This window comes from Symphalangus syndactylus, chromosome 4 (genome assembly GCF_028878055.3).
Source record: "Symphalangus syndactylus isolate Jambi chromosome 4, NHGRI_mSymSyn1-v2.1_pri, whole genome shotgun sequence".
Lineage (NCBI taxonomy): Eukaryota > Metazoa > Chordata > Mammalia > Primates > Hylobatidae > Symphalangus > Symphalangus syndactylus.
The window spans coordinates 23,548,404-23,562,800 of record NC_072426.2 but is presented as its reverse complement, the minus strand read 5'-3'; the positions used below and the strand labels follow the sequence as shown (position 1 = coordinate 23,562,800).

At 38.5% G+C, this 14,397-nt stretch overlaps 2 protein-coding genes across 13 annotated transcripts in view; one reads left to right on the top strand and one right to left on the bottom strand.

Moving 5' to 3' along the window:
- The window catches only part of PANK1 (pantothenate kinase 1), a 125,007-nt gene extending 112,394 nt beyond the window's left edge, over window positions 1-12,613 (bottom strand). Inside the window, exons 1-3 of one of the 3 annotated variants that reach the window (XM_063637879.1) lie at window positions 12,248-12,613; window positions 10,669-10,816; window positions 3,225-5,241 (exon numbers count right to left, since the gene is read on the bottom strand). The gene's annotated coding sequence lies outside the window, so the exon portion shown is untranslated. The remainder of the gene's footprint in view (window positions 1-3,224; window positions 5,242-10,668; window positions 10,817-12,247) is intronic. The other 2 variants (XM_055274261.2, XM_063637880.1) reach the window with 2 other exon arrangements.
- A 107-nt stretch (window positions 12,614-12,720) lies between these two features.
- Window positions 12,721-14,397, top strand: part of KIF20B (kinesin family member 20B) — a 70,496-nt gene continuing 68,819 nt past the window's right edge. For 6 of the 10 annotated variants that reach the window (XM_063637878.1, XM_063637877.1, XM_063637873.1 and 3 more), the window contains exon 1: window positions 12,727-12,828. The gene's annotated coding sequence lies outside the window, so the exon portion shown is untranslated. Of the gene's footprint in view, window positions 12,829-14,397 lie in introns of all 10 variants that reach the window. The other 4 variants (XM_063637874.1, XM_055274249.2, XM_055274254.2 and 1 more) reach the window with 3 other exon arrangements.

The following is a 14,397-nucleotide window of genomic DNA, read 5'->3' as shown; positions in this document are numbered from 1 at the left end:
ACACCTGTAGTCCCAGCTATTTGGGAGGCTGAGGTGGTAGGCTCACTTGAGCCCAGTAATTTGAGGCTGCAGTGAGCTATCATCATGCCACTTGCACTCCAGCCTGGGTGACACAGTGAGACTGTCTCTAAAATAATAAAAATTATGAGTTCATACTAATACATTAGATTCCAATTCAATATCAGAGGGTTCATTTCATTTGAAAGACTTAAAGACAGGAGTATCCAAAGTTAAATGTCTGGTTTATGTGAAAGTACCCTTTCCATCACTATAGCCTTTTAATTGTGACCAATATACACACAAATGGCTTGCACGTATGTCAAGGAAAGGGGCTCCCTGTCCATGGCTAAAGCAATATAATGCAGAATAAGAATATGAGATTGTGAAATGACTTATAAATTACACTAGCTGAGCAAAGCAAAAGGTCTGAACCAAATGTAAATAGGAAAATTTAAGGCCCCCATAAGGGACAGATGGCATATGTTCTGCTATTTCTACTTTCTATACCAATGGCAGATATCAACAAATGACCACTACACACTGACTAAGCAAAAACATGGCTTCAAATTTTCAGACATGCATTTCAGGCAGCCACTACTAAGCAACTGGAATTCACACTGTAGATGACTCCTATCCCTAGGTTAAACAAATGAACAGCTAATGTAAACCATATTAGTTGGGAGAGGAGGAACATTATCCATTGTTAGATTTTGCACAAATTACAGAAAAAGCCTGACATAACATGGTCAATGATGTTCAAAAATTCAATGACACGAGGCCAGTTCCTAGGTTTTGGCTCATGATATAAGGTTTCGTATCACCTGGTGGCCGGTTCTTCATTTTAGCTTAGATATCAGTGGGACAGACTGTTAATCATGTGTATAGCTCAGATTTCCAGGTCAGCATAGTGATTCCAGGCATCTTCCAATTGAATGGGACTTGTTTCTATGACTGATCCTAAGATAATGGAAAGGATAATATTGTGGACAGAGGACCCACCCTCCATATTCCTACTTACCAAGATGGAGTTGCTGTTCCATCCCCTCTGGGATTCTCTCTACCTTCCATGTCAAGCCTCTCCTGTGCAAATTTAGTTCACCCCAATTGAAGAAATATGTTGAGTAGAGAATGGGAGCCAATCACCAGTTAGGTTGTATATGAGTTTACATGATGGTGAAGGTTTCTTATACCTGGTAAGAGTAGCTAGCAGAAAGCTGCAGCATGAGCTAATGGGAAATAAGAGGGGCGACTATGATGGAAAAATGGTGAGAACAATAGAGAAGGTAGGTACTCTGGCAAAGGAACTGCAGAACAACGCTTACCCTTGGGCCTGTGAGTATAAAGTCCCAGAAGAAAAGAGGATAAGCTGAATGCAGTGTAGAAAATCTGGCTTTGTCAAATCAAATACAATTCATACAGAAAAATTCTCACGATATAGTGTTCACTAAAAGTAATGTGGCCAAAAATCCTGTGAATATAGTTTGGTCCCTAAGTGTGCGAGTGTGTGTTTTCTTTTCTTTTTTTTTTTTTTTTTTTTGGAGACGGAGTCTCGCTCTTTCACCCAGGCTGGAGTGCAGTGGTGCGATCTCGGCTCACTGCAGGCTCCACCCCCTGGGGTTCACGCCATTCTTCTGCCTCAGCCTCCCGCGTAGCTGGGACTACAGGCGCCTGCCACCTCGCCCGGCTAATTTTTTGTATTTTTAGTAGAGACGGGGTTTCACCGTGTTAGCCAGGATGGTCTCGATCTCCTGACCTCGTGATCCGCCCGCCTCGGACTCCCAAAGTCCTGGGATTACAGGAGTGAGCCACCGCGCCCGGCCGAGTGTGTGTTTTCTTTAAATGTGTTATAGGCCTACTACAGTAAGATAGCAAGGACAGGGTGGAGAACAGGAATGAATGGACATGGTTTCTGCCCCCATAAGGCTTACACTTTAATACAATAGATAGCTTTGAAAGTACACAAATGTTAAGAGTGATTATATCACTGGTTGTCACATTACGGATGAGTTTATCTTCTTTATAAATTGTATTTTCCATGTTTTCTACAAAAACGACGTATGCCTTTTATAATGAGAGAAAAGCAACACATCTTATATTTTAAATGAACGAACATTACAAAAAACAAAACAAAACAAAGAAGACCAGGCTACAGGAATCAATTCACATTCATCAGGCTAATAACAGCTTTCTTTACAAAACAGAATACCAATTTTATGTATTCAGCTATGTTCAAGGTCTTATAATAGTAGCTGAAATTATACAAAGAGGGTTAAAAATCAATCTTTGCTCACAAGGGAGATTAAATTATTGTTTGTGTGGTGCTTGTGGCACATGGAGCTGAGGGAATAGTTAGCAGCAGATAAAAATATTATATTTCTTTCATTAATAAGGGCTAACGATGTGTTCATATTTTATCAACATATAATTTAATTTGATGTAGCATAACAGTTTCTATCCTCTGATTTGCAAAATGTTTCCATTCTTGGATGAAGATTTAGGAGATACTCCAATACACTTTATCAGCAGCACATTGCGAAAGCATCTCTTAGAGTAATAAAACTTGAAGAATGCATATCATTACCTATGCTATGTCAACTTGCTAACTTCAATGTCAGAAAAAGCTTGTCTTACATTTTAAAAGTAGAGTAATGGAATATTAATAATAGCAACTACACTTAATGGGCATTTACTTTGTGTGAGACATTTTACATTGATCATTTCACTGGATCATTCACAAAAAAGAATCACAGGTCTATAATCTCTTATCTAAAACTCTGGGGACCAAATGTATTTTGGAATGAGAATTTTTTGGAATTCAGGATGAAATTGGGATCCTTTGGAATATAGTACATAAACTGCATATATTTTGTAACATTCCAAATGGGTACAGGACAGTACTATGTAATGAAACACATTAATCTTACTATTTCTGAAAATAAATGTATGAAAATTCACACTAAGTGAAACAAAACCATAAATAATATTATAATTTATTTACAAAAATATATTAGTAAATTTATTGGTAAATAACATTTTTAAATAAATAAGTTTATTGGTAAATGAAATAGGAAGATAAATATAGACCACACATACCATAAGCTTTTAATGTGTTTTGTCACTTATGAAAAAGCTTCTTATTTCTAAGGAAATTTTAAGTAAAATTTAAAACTTATACTGATGAAAACTAACCCATAACACATATACATGCAATGAATGTTCATTACCTTTGATTGCCTGAGAATCTTGGAGAAGAGGTTGTTCCAGTATTACCACTGCCTATGAAACCAGGTTGGAGCTGGACATCTGATGAGCCAGAAACAGGATTGTCAAGAGATGAAGCGGCATTACCACAGAGAGCTTTATTAAAGACTTTTCCCAGTTTCACCTGCTTCCTTAACACAGGTTTCTGTTTAAGCAGTTTTTCTTTAACTGAGTAAATTGTCATCAGCTCTTGCTCACTGATAAATGCACATCGTTCAAGGCCAGCAATTAATCGGTCACACATTTTCACCATATGATCTATGGAGACTTTTTTCACCCAAATTCATAATGTCATCATCATTACTACTACCATTATTACTACTACTTCATATTGATCTGCATTTAATACCATCTCAGCAATTTCCCCATCACTCTTAGAATGCACAATGGGTTCATCATTTTCAATGTTAACCATTTCTTCAATGTTAGCTTCTTCTAACTTATGTACACTTTTGACTGATAAACTTTTGGCATAGGTAATGAGTTATGCTACCATTGTTTTCTCATTAGAGTCATGAAATCTTTCAAAATCTTCATCAGCTAGGTCATTTTCAAACATAATTGTAGCCCAAAGTCTGTGCCAAGCATTTGTTAATGTTGACTTATCAACATTGTTCCAAGCATTAGCAACTGTGTACATGGCATCCTTAAGACTAAATTCTTTAAGGATGTCCTGGATTTTCAGGCCTCTGTTAACGGAAGCAAGGATGCTTTTAAAAAAAGTGTTTACACTTGCTCTTCACCGAGCGTAGAATTCCTTGGTCACAAGGCTGTATTACAGACGTCACACTGGGGGGAAAGTCAATGCCAAAAGCATTTTTCTTCACAAGATGTTCAGGAGGGGGACGTGCAGACAGTTATCTAGAAAACAATAAAATTTTGCAATTGTCTTCCAGTCCAGTTTGCAATGAGCTCATGCTGCTGGCACAAAGTGCCTATCAAACCAGTTGGAAAACATTTCCCATTACTGATGCTTTCTTGTGTGCATAATAATGTACAGGTAAATTATGCACACCTTTTAAACACCTTGGATATAGGCTATTTCCAATCACTGCCAATTTTATCTTGTGTGTGCCTGCAGCATTAGCACACTCAAGAACAGTTAACTTTTGCTTGGTATCTTTGACATCTGTTGTTGCTCTTTTGTTAGCCATTGTTAAAGTTTTTCTAGGAACATAGCACCAGTACAGAGCTGTTTCATCAGCACTGTAAATTTGTTCAGGGCTAAGATTTTCATCAGATATTACCTTAGCAAATTCATCAATGTAATTTTCAGTAGCTTCATCATCAGGAGAAGCTTTTTCACCACAGATTTTAAGATACTTGATTCCAAGACACTTTTTAAATTTCTGCAGCCAGCCTCCTGAATATTCACACTCTCCTTCAATGTTCAGTTCTTCATGGTATATTCTAGCTTGTTTCATGACCAACAAACCAGTCAGTGGTGTATCTTTACTTCTTTGTTGTCGAATCCATTCAATCAACACAGGGTCAAGATCTTCATTTTTGGCTCTGTGCAATGTTTTTCTATTTTTCATTAGTTCCTGGTTATTGCTGTCACTATAAAATTTCAACAACTTGTCTGTTTCTTTAAGTCATATATCGTGGTGGTTCCCATACCATATTCTTCAGTAAGACACCTCACAAACATACCACCATCAAGTTTCAGCAATAACTCCACTTTCTGAGATATTGATAAAGACAGATGCTTCCTTTTCTTCTTCTGTTACCCATAGGTATATCTTTAGCTCTTTTCAACATTTTCCATAGAATTAATCCCCAAGTCAGAAAATGTCAGCAAATAGCAGAGGCATGTGTGACTTATGGATACAAGTGCTGAGACAATAGAGGCTTCATATTTGTTCACGGTAGGTTTTCTTTGGCATATAATCCTGGTGCCAAACTTACAAAAACACTTTTGGGTTTCACAGTGTTTTGTTTTTTGTCCTGTTTTGGAATTGCAGAGTAAAGACTGTAGACCTGCATTAAAAATATCATTTTAATGATTAAAAGACTGAGGCTCAGTTAGTATTTTGCTCAAGGTTATGCAGCTATTATTTGTCTTTTCTGCTTATATTTAGTCTCCTAACATTTGGTCACTTTAATAGACAGAAAAATGTTTGTTTTTTCTGGTATTGTCTGCCAAGATGATTTGAGCTGGAATATTTTTAGCACAGGAACCTGATACTCTTATTTGATTGACACAGTCAGTAGTTGAGCCCCAATGCTGAATAACATGGAGATGCTGTGGCAAGAGGTTATAGTTCCTAAATTTATAGTTATTGAATACAGATTTTTCTTTTTGTACCAAATGATCTGTTTGGTACTTACTGCCTGTTACTTACTGCTTCACAATGAGCAATCAGGAAAAATGAAAGAGCTCACTGCAAATGTCCCAAACACTCCCACAAGTTTTCCCTAAATATCCACTCATTTAAAAGGCTTTTTTGTTTGCTTGTTTCTAAACTGTTCTGAAAATTGTACATCCCAACTGTGACTCAGAATTGTTAATCAAGTTCAGAATTAAAACACATTTTAGACATTCTAATAAAATGTTTCTTTTAATTTAGAATTTAGAAAGAATTCATTAGCATTTTTCATGACTTTTAAGCTTCTGTGGTTTGAGCCTTATTTCATATACTCTTTTATAAGTTCCTATTGGAAGGCCAGCTTTTCTTCCTCATTCTCATCTTCCCCAGATTTGTTTAGATCTTCCTCAAATGTCTAATATGAACTGTTACAAACGCCTGAAGTTTACTGATTCACTCCTAAGTCTTTCTTTCTTTTTCTATTGGGTTTAACAGCAGTCCTTTTGGCTGGACTGTTATAAACAGTAAAGCACAGTTCTATAAGACAAAATTCTAAACCCCCCAACTGACTGAATGGATCCCTCTCTTGGCCAAGGGCATTCCAAAGTAAACCTGAAAAATTAGTTCAGGACATGATGGGAAGGGCGGTGGTTGGGCATATTTCATTGTACCCTCCTCCCTTTGGAATTCAGGCACAAGTGATCAGCATTAAAAATAAAACAGAGATCTTAAGACTGGCAAAACAGACACTTTGTAGCAATAAGATACCAAATTCTTTTTTTTTTTTTTTTTTTTTTTTTTTTTGAGACAGAGTCTCGCTGTTTCACCCAGGCTGGAGTGCAGTGGCGCGATCTCGGCTCACTGCAGGCTCCGCCCCCCAGGGTTCACGCCATTAAGATACCAAATTCTAACCTGACTCCTGCACAGCATCACATGACAGCAGGCCCTGAAAGAAACTGAAGTATTTTACCCCAAAATATATTTCTCTGACATATTTTGAAATGGCTCTGCAAAGCTGTCTCCTGTGGGGAAAAGGATTCTATAGATAATTCTTTTTCTTTTCCTTTTTTTTTTTTGAGACGGAGTCTCGCTCTGTCGCCCAGGCTGGAGTGCAGTGGCACAATCGCGGCTCACTGCAAGCTCCGCCTCCCGGGTTCATGCCATTCTCCTGCCTCAGCCTCTCCAAGTAGCTGGGACTACAGGTGCCCACCACCACGCCCGGCTAATTTTTTTTTTTGTATTTTTAGTAGAGACGGGGTTTCACCGTGGTCTCCATCTCCTGACCTTGTGATCCGCCGAGGCCCGCCTCGGCCTCCCAAAGTGCTGGGATTACAAGCGTGAGCCACCGTGCCCGGTCAATCCTTTTTCTTTTCCAGATCTTTTCCTGACCCAGGAAAGACTAACTAAAGATCTTACATAATACCTTTTCAGGTCTGATAAGAGACATTTGCCATCTATTCTCTCTGAAGCCTGTTACTTGGAGGCTTAATCTGCATAATAAGAACCTTGGTCTCCACAACACCTTATTTTAACACAGACATTCCTTTTCATTGATTCCAGGTCTTCAGATAATAACTTAACTCTTTCAACCTATTGCCAATTAGAAATCGTTTGAATCCACCTATGACCTGGAAGTCTCCCTGCACTGCCCACCCCCTATTCGAGTTGTTCTGCCTTTTCAGACTAAACTAATAGACACCTTACATGTATTGACGTCTGCCTGTAACTTCTGCCCCTCAAGAATGTATAAAATCAAGTTGTAACCCAACCACGTTGGGCATATGTTCTCAGGACCTCTTGAGACTGTGTCTCAGGCCTTGGTCACTCATATTTAGCTCATAATAAATCCCCTCAAATATTTTCCAGAATTTGACTCTTTTTCATTTACAGCTAGTATAATTCAGAAGTGTTTCAATTCTAGTAAATAATTGGGTATTATGTGGAATATCTGGGTGACAAAATTATCTGTACAACACCTGTGACACACAATTTACTCATGTAAGAAACCTGCACATGTACCCCTTGAGCCTAAAATACAAGTTGGAAAGAAAAAAAATTCTAGTAAATATGAGAAATGTATAATATTGAGAATACATTATATATTATCATATTATATATTTTACATATAATATATATAATTTTACTCTATAAACTTTTATATTTCTTTTACTTTTAACTTTTTGACTGTAATAACACTTAGTTTCAAATACAAACACACTGTACAGCTGGGTAAAATATTTTCCTCCCTTATATCCTTATTATGTTCTTATTCTATGAACTTTTTTTATTTTAAACTTTTTTTTTTTTTTTTTACCTTTTTTTTTTAAAACTAAGATGTACACACATTGGTCTAGGGTTAGGATCATCAATATCACCGTCTTCCACATTCACATTTTGTTCTACTGGAATGTTTTCAGGGGCAATAACACACCTGAAACTATCTTCTCCTATGATAACAATGCCTTCTTCTGGAATAACTCCTAAAGGACCTGTTTGAGGCTGTTTTACAGCTAACCTTTTTTTTTTTTTTTTCCAACTGACTTTTTCCTGAGGCTAAAAAGCTAGTCAAGTTGACTCTGAAGAAAAATCACCATGACAGCTTACATTTGGTTAAAACTTTGTACATACAAACTACAAACCAGAAAAATATGTCAGATTCCTTCACTAAGGAGGTAATGGGATCTCATAGCCTAATACACAGTAAATGATTAACAAAGAAATGCTTTTTTTTTTTCTGACACACTAAATTTTCTTTCTTTCTTTTTTTTTTTTTTTTTTAAAGACAGGCTCTGGCTATGTTGCCCAGGGTGGAGTGCAATGGCATGATCTTGGCTCACTGCAACCTTCGCCTGCCAGGCTCATACCATCCTCCCACCTCAGCCTCCCAAGTAGCTGGGACTACAGGTGCACACCACTACACCTGGCTAACTTTTGTATTTTTGGTAGAGACATGGCTTCACCATGTTTTCCAGGCTGGCCTTGAACTCCTGGGCTCAAGCAATCTTACTACCTCAGTCTCCTAAAACACTGGGATTACAGGCATGAGCCACCAAGCCTAGCTAGGACACATTAAATTTTAAAAAATGTTTATTACAAATTCAAAAAGATCTTATAATAAAAAATCTCACCCTTTCACATCTCCAGGCCTGCTTTCCAGGGGCAACTATTCTTATAATTTTAGTATTTTTGGCAATTACTATACCAAATACTATAAATACTATATCTTTAAATGATATGCTCCTCCTAATATTATTTCTTCATGTATCAATTACAGATATCTATTTACTTCCTACAAAGACAGACAAGCACTTAGCTCTAGATAGTTACATATATTTTTTCCTGTACTGGTTACCTTTGTACACTGAAATGATATGCTTAAACTTCTATATCCTGTTGTCTCATTTCTTGATTTGCACTTTGTAAGATTTTGGTATTATAGACATAAGACTCAATCCTTCTTTCTTATCTTCCTACACTCTTCCTTCCATACCTCTGCTGAGCAAAACCTAGGCCTTACAGAATATAATTCTAGCTCTTCTTTAGCATGTCATATAGGGCCCTTTATGATCTAGCCTCTGCCTACTTTTCTTATCTCCTGCCATTATCCACTTCAGCTAATGTTCACAGTCATGCTGAAGTAGGTATTTAGTTTTTGGAATCTTTTGTGAACTCTTGTTCTTTTTATCATTGTCTCACAGCTTTCCATGGGCTGGAATGGCCTCCTGCAATTCACTGGCAAATCCCAATCATTTTCTTCAGCCTACATGCTACATTAAGAAATCTTCCCTAGTAGACGTCCCTTATTACATCAAAAAGTATTTATTGAGTACTTGTTTTGTGCAAGGTACGGTTTTAGATGCTGGGGCTATAGAGGACCAAGATAGTAATGAGTTTGCATTCTAATGACTTAATAAACAGATTTAAAAAATATTACTACCATTATGAAACCTACTATGTGCCAGGATTATACTAAATAACTTACATATGCTATTTTAATCCTCACAACAATTTTATGAGCCCTATAGGTGGCTGAGCTTATACTCAATCTCAAGTCTGACTTCACAGCCATTACTTCTAAGCTATGCTCACTCTGCTCCCATTACTCCTTGTTCATTTCTATTACAGCATTGGTCATGTTTTGAAATACTTTGCATATGGATTTCCCCATATGAACCACAGGAGATAAAAAAATTATTTTCAGGATGGTGTAGAACCAGTGTCATTCTAGATGTATATGAAAGAAGTTAATACATTATATACAATGGGTGCCTAAAGGTATTAGGGATTAATTGTCTCTTGAAATCCCAGGTTGAGAAGGGCTGCTTTAGATGAAGGCCTCTTAAGGGCCTCTCAAAGGTGGAGACATCTGTCACTTAGTGGGTGGCTGATAAATTTTTGTTGAACTTGTTATTTAAACCTTTGCAATTAATACATACTCAAAAGTATTATTTTGGGGTTGAAAAGTGAGTTGCTTCAGTCTTGCTTCTAGAGATGGCTTTGCAGGAGGAGTTAAGCACTTAGCATTTTCTTAAGAGAATTCCAGGGGTGTTGTATCCAAACTTTGAGAGGCCAAAGAATGCACAGACTCTGAAGCCAGATCACCCAGATTCAAATTCCAGTCTCACTGTTTGTTATATAAATTGAAGCAAGTTATTATTTAACATATGCCAGATACTTTTATAAATACTTTACACTATTACCTGATTTAATCTTCAACACTTCTATTTAGTAGATACCTTTACTATTTCCTTACTAGCTCCATGCCTCAGTTTCCTCTTCTATTAATTGGATATAACAACAACAAATTGCCTTACAGAGTTACTGTTAGGATTAGATGAATATAAAGTGCTAAGAATACTACCTGGCATAAAGAAAGTTAGCTATTACTAACAGTAGAGACTGTGGCCAGGACAGAAAATCAGCTTGACGTAACTTACAAAATTTTTCATTTTACGTTAATATTCATTTCAAGGGCACAGATGGAATTCTTTGGAATGGGTACTAAATCTTAAGCACTTCCCAATCAAGCTGGCTCTGCATCTCCCTAAGGGAAAAACCCAGCAGCTGGTGCTGAAATGAAAAACGTCAGAAAAAATACCTTTAAAATCTGGACACTTTTCTGCAACTCCTCTGCCATCTTCCAAGTCTACATTATCATTATCTTTTCCTGGGATCTCTTGCAACAGCCTCCTAACTGGTTCAACGGCATCCTCCTTGGCTGCCTCTAGTTTCTCCAGGAGATTAACCTTTTCAAAAGATAGATGCACATTGGATTGTACCATGCCCATGCTTAAAACCGGTTATCCAGTAAGCATTTCATAATACTCAAGTCAGTAACGTGGCTAAGGCTTACAGGGTCTGGCCTTGGCCCATGCCTACAGATTCACTCCCCTGACTCCTCCCCATGGTCTCTACCCAGCCACATCAGCTTTCATTTATTGTTCAACAAATATTGATTTGCTTGTCTTGTGTTACAGAGTCATTGAGGATACATTAGCGACCAAACAAAATACGGTTATTCTACTCACAGAACTTACATTTTATAGGGTAGAGGAACAACAACAATTGCTAGTTGTAAAAAGTATAAAAAGGAAATTGAATCTGCAAATAAAAAAAGAGTGCTCACTTGAGATACAGTAGTCAGGAAAGTCTTCTTTAAGAAGGTACTATTTTAGACGTAATGTAAATGATGAATGGAAGTGCCACGTGTTGAATAGGGAAGAGAGAATTCAGGTACAGGGAACAACCCATGCAAAGGTTCATACATGCTGGAAAGAAGCTGGTGTTTGAGGTATCCAGAGCAGATCAACTTACTGTACAGTTAGTAGGGAGTGAGGTCGGCCGACACTTGATTGCGCGGGACCTGGGAGGCCATGGTAATGATCAGAATTCTATTCCTTTTTCCCCCTCCTCTTATTTTAGAAAATCCGTTATTTTAGGAAGTTGCGAGACTGGTACGATGTACACCATTATACCCTTCACCTAGATTCATCAATTACTAATATTTTGTCACATTTGCTTTCTCTATTTTATTTTTTTGCCATCTCTTTTGAAGGTAAGCTGCAAACACTGTGACACTTTGCTGCTAATTACTTTAGCAACCGCCTTCCAAAAACAAAGGCATTCTTTCACTTAATCACAAATTAATTCTCACATGCAATCAATTTAAAACTGATTCAGTATCATCTAATATGTAGTTCATATTTAAATTTCCCCAGTTGTCCACAAATGTCTTTCGAAGTTTTTTTTTTTTTTTTTAATCTATGAACCAACCAAGATTCACAAATTTCATTTGGTTTCTTTTGACTCTCGACTAAAGCAATTCTCCACTTCGTTTTTTTCTTTTTCCTGTCACGACACTGACACTTTTGAAGAGCCTAGGCCTGTTGTCTTGTAGAATGTTCTATATTCTGTTTTTTTCTGATTGTTTCCTCATGATTAATGTCAAACATTTCTAGCACAAATAGTATCAGGTGATACTAGCGATGCTATGTATCTTCACTTGGCTAAGGTATGTCTAATAAATCTCTTCAGTGTAAAATTCTATTTTCCCTTTATAATAAGAAATGATCTGTAGAGTGTGATTCTTTGAGATACTAACATCCTCTTCCCCCACAACCTTTCAGTTAATTGTTTTAGCATCTTGCATTCATTAGTTTTAGCTTTCATAAGCTTACCTATATCAATTTTTGGACTGGCAGTTGCACAATGGGGATGCAGCGAGGGAAGTGACCCTCCGGATCCCGGGATGCCGAGCCTTTTTCGGCCCCGTAGGGACAGGACTGGGAAGTGGCTAGCCCGCCATTCCTCGGCCCGTCCTTAGGGGAGTCGCAGGACTAAGTGTAGTGGCAGTGGCCTCACCTCGGGCCTTCGCCACATCTTTATTGACTCGAGGACAGAATCGGAGATCGTTGTCCCAGTCAACAGCGTGGTACTTATGACAGCCGCGAAAAAGGGCACTATTAATGCCCAGCTAGCCGAGCTGTGAGGCAAACGAGACCGTCGGCACCCGGGCGACCCACGCCTGCTTCCGCCCGTTGGCTGACCGCGTTTCAAGACCCGCCCCCATATTGGAGAGCTTCTTCCGGGAGCCACTGGAAAGCCCTCAGCGCGAGCCGCCTACGCTCCCTGGCGGAGCTCCGGACGCCCCACCCACTCCCAGCGTTCAGTGCGGTGCCCTGGCCGCCATTGTTTGAATTTGAAAACGGTAGCGTCGCAGTGTTGCTCGCGGGTCCTGCTAGTCAGGCGAGGTTTGCAGGTGAGGAGGTGACCCGGGGGAAGGTGTGGGGAAGGAGGTGGGTGACTGCGCATGTATGGGGCCTAAGGTGGGGAAACGGCTTTGGCAATGTGGACTTGTTCCGACAGGGCTTGTACCCCCGTGGAGGTTACTGTCAGGAACTGGGCTGCGGAGCGATGCGAACACTGGGTACGCAGCGAGGATTGAGTCATACTAATTCGGTTAGGGTTTAAATCACGCCTCCACTGCTTATTAGCTGAGTGACGCAAGACAATTCATTTAATCTCTCTCTGTACCTTAGTTTTCTTATCAGTTAAAAGGCTGCAATAAAGTGTCTATTTCTTTCGGCTTTTGTGAAGATTAAATGGTAATGTGTAAAGTTGTTAGTGCGGGCACACAGTAGGTACTAAATGTTTGCAGTTATTAATATTATTATTGTTGTTGCTTCTGTTGTTGAGGAACAGGCCTGTTTTGCCACACCTAGTTTTCTGAAGCTCTGAGATGAGCAGTTTGCTCGGCTGGTAGGTAACACGGCCTTTTTTCGGGGGGAGCCCTGTGGTGGCCTCTGTGCACTTATTTCCAGACTACTCCTACTGGTGCTTGGGGCTTGCCCTCCTAGGGTTTTGTAGTGCCAGGCTGAAGAGTTTGCGGCACAGTGACTGCTGTCATTCCCCAGTTTAGAAGGCTTTCTCCATCTCGATTCGCTCCCTGGTTCTGTGCCTGTCTGGCACAGTTCTCTAATATTTCTTGCTAAAGTACTAGTTTACAGAAGTTCATGCCTTATGGGTTAGGTAGTGTAACAGTGTATTTATTTTATTACATGTCCAAGACTCCAGATTTTAAATTGTAAAAATAACATAAAATACTCATCGATTAGTTGTGAAGACTTTTTTTTTGAGGCTGTGTGTTGTAGACCACATTCAGAAACCTCATTCAGTAACAGATTCTACTATTTTTCACCAAAGTCTCCAATTGTAGGTTCTTATTGGAGAGAAGATAAAGATGCAGTTTTCCAGTCAGAGCAGCCTTTTGAAATGAAAAATGAGAATGAGGTCTTGAAGCCTGCTGTCACGAAAGATAATATTACAGACTAGGACCGATTTTTTTTTTTTTGGAGGAGTATTTTCTTTATAACCATTATTTTAAGTCATTAGTCAGGTAGTCTTTATCCCTACATAAGTCGCTGAATTTGTTATAGGGGATACAGAGTGGTATAAGACAAGGTTCTTGCCATCAAGAAGTTTCCAGTTTAGTTGGGAAGGCCATGTATAAGTAGAAGTCATCTAAAATTGCAAGAAGTTACAGTACGTCTCAACACTTTTAGAAATGCTAGGAAGTAGTTTGTTCATTGAAAAATGAACATATGAACAAATACTTATTATAACTGCTTTTAGTACATAGGAATGTTCTTTTTAATTCAGCAATTTAAAAGATTTATCAACACTTTTCTTTAAACCAAAAATTATTATTTGAAGCCACAGGTGCTTTTTAGTTTTCTGGGCATTTCCATGAACTCTGTTATGAAATGTCAAGCCGGTACTTTAACGTTTTGCAGATGCTCCCCCCTCTGCACCCCCTTCCCCATGATCT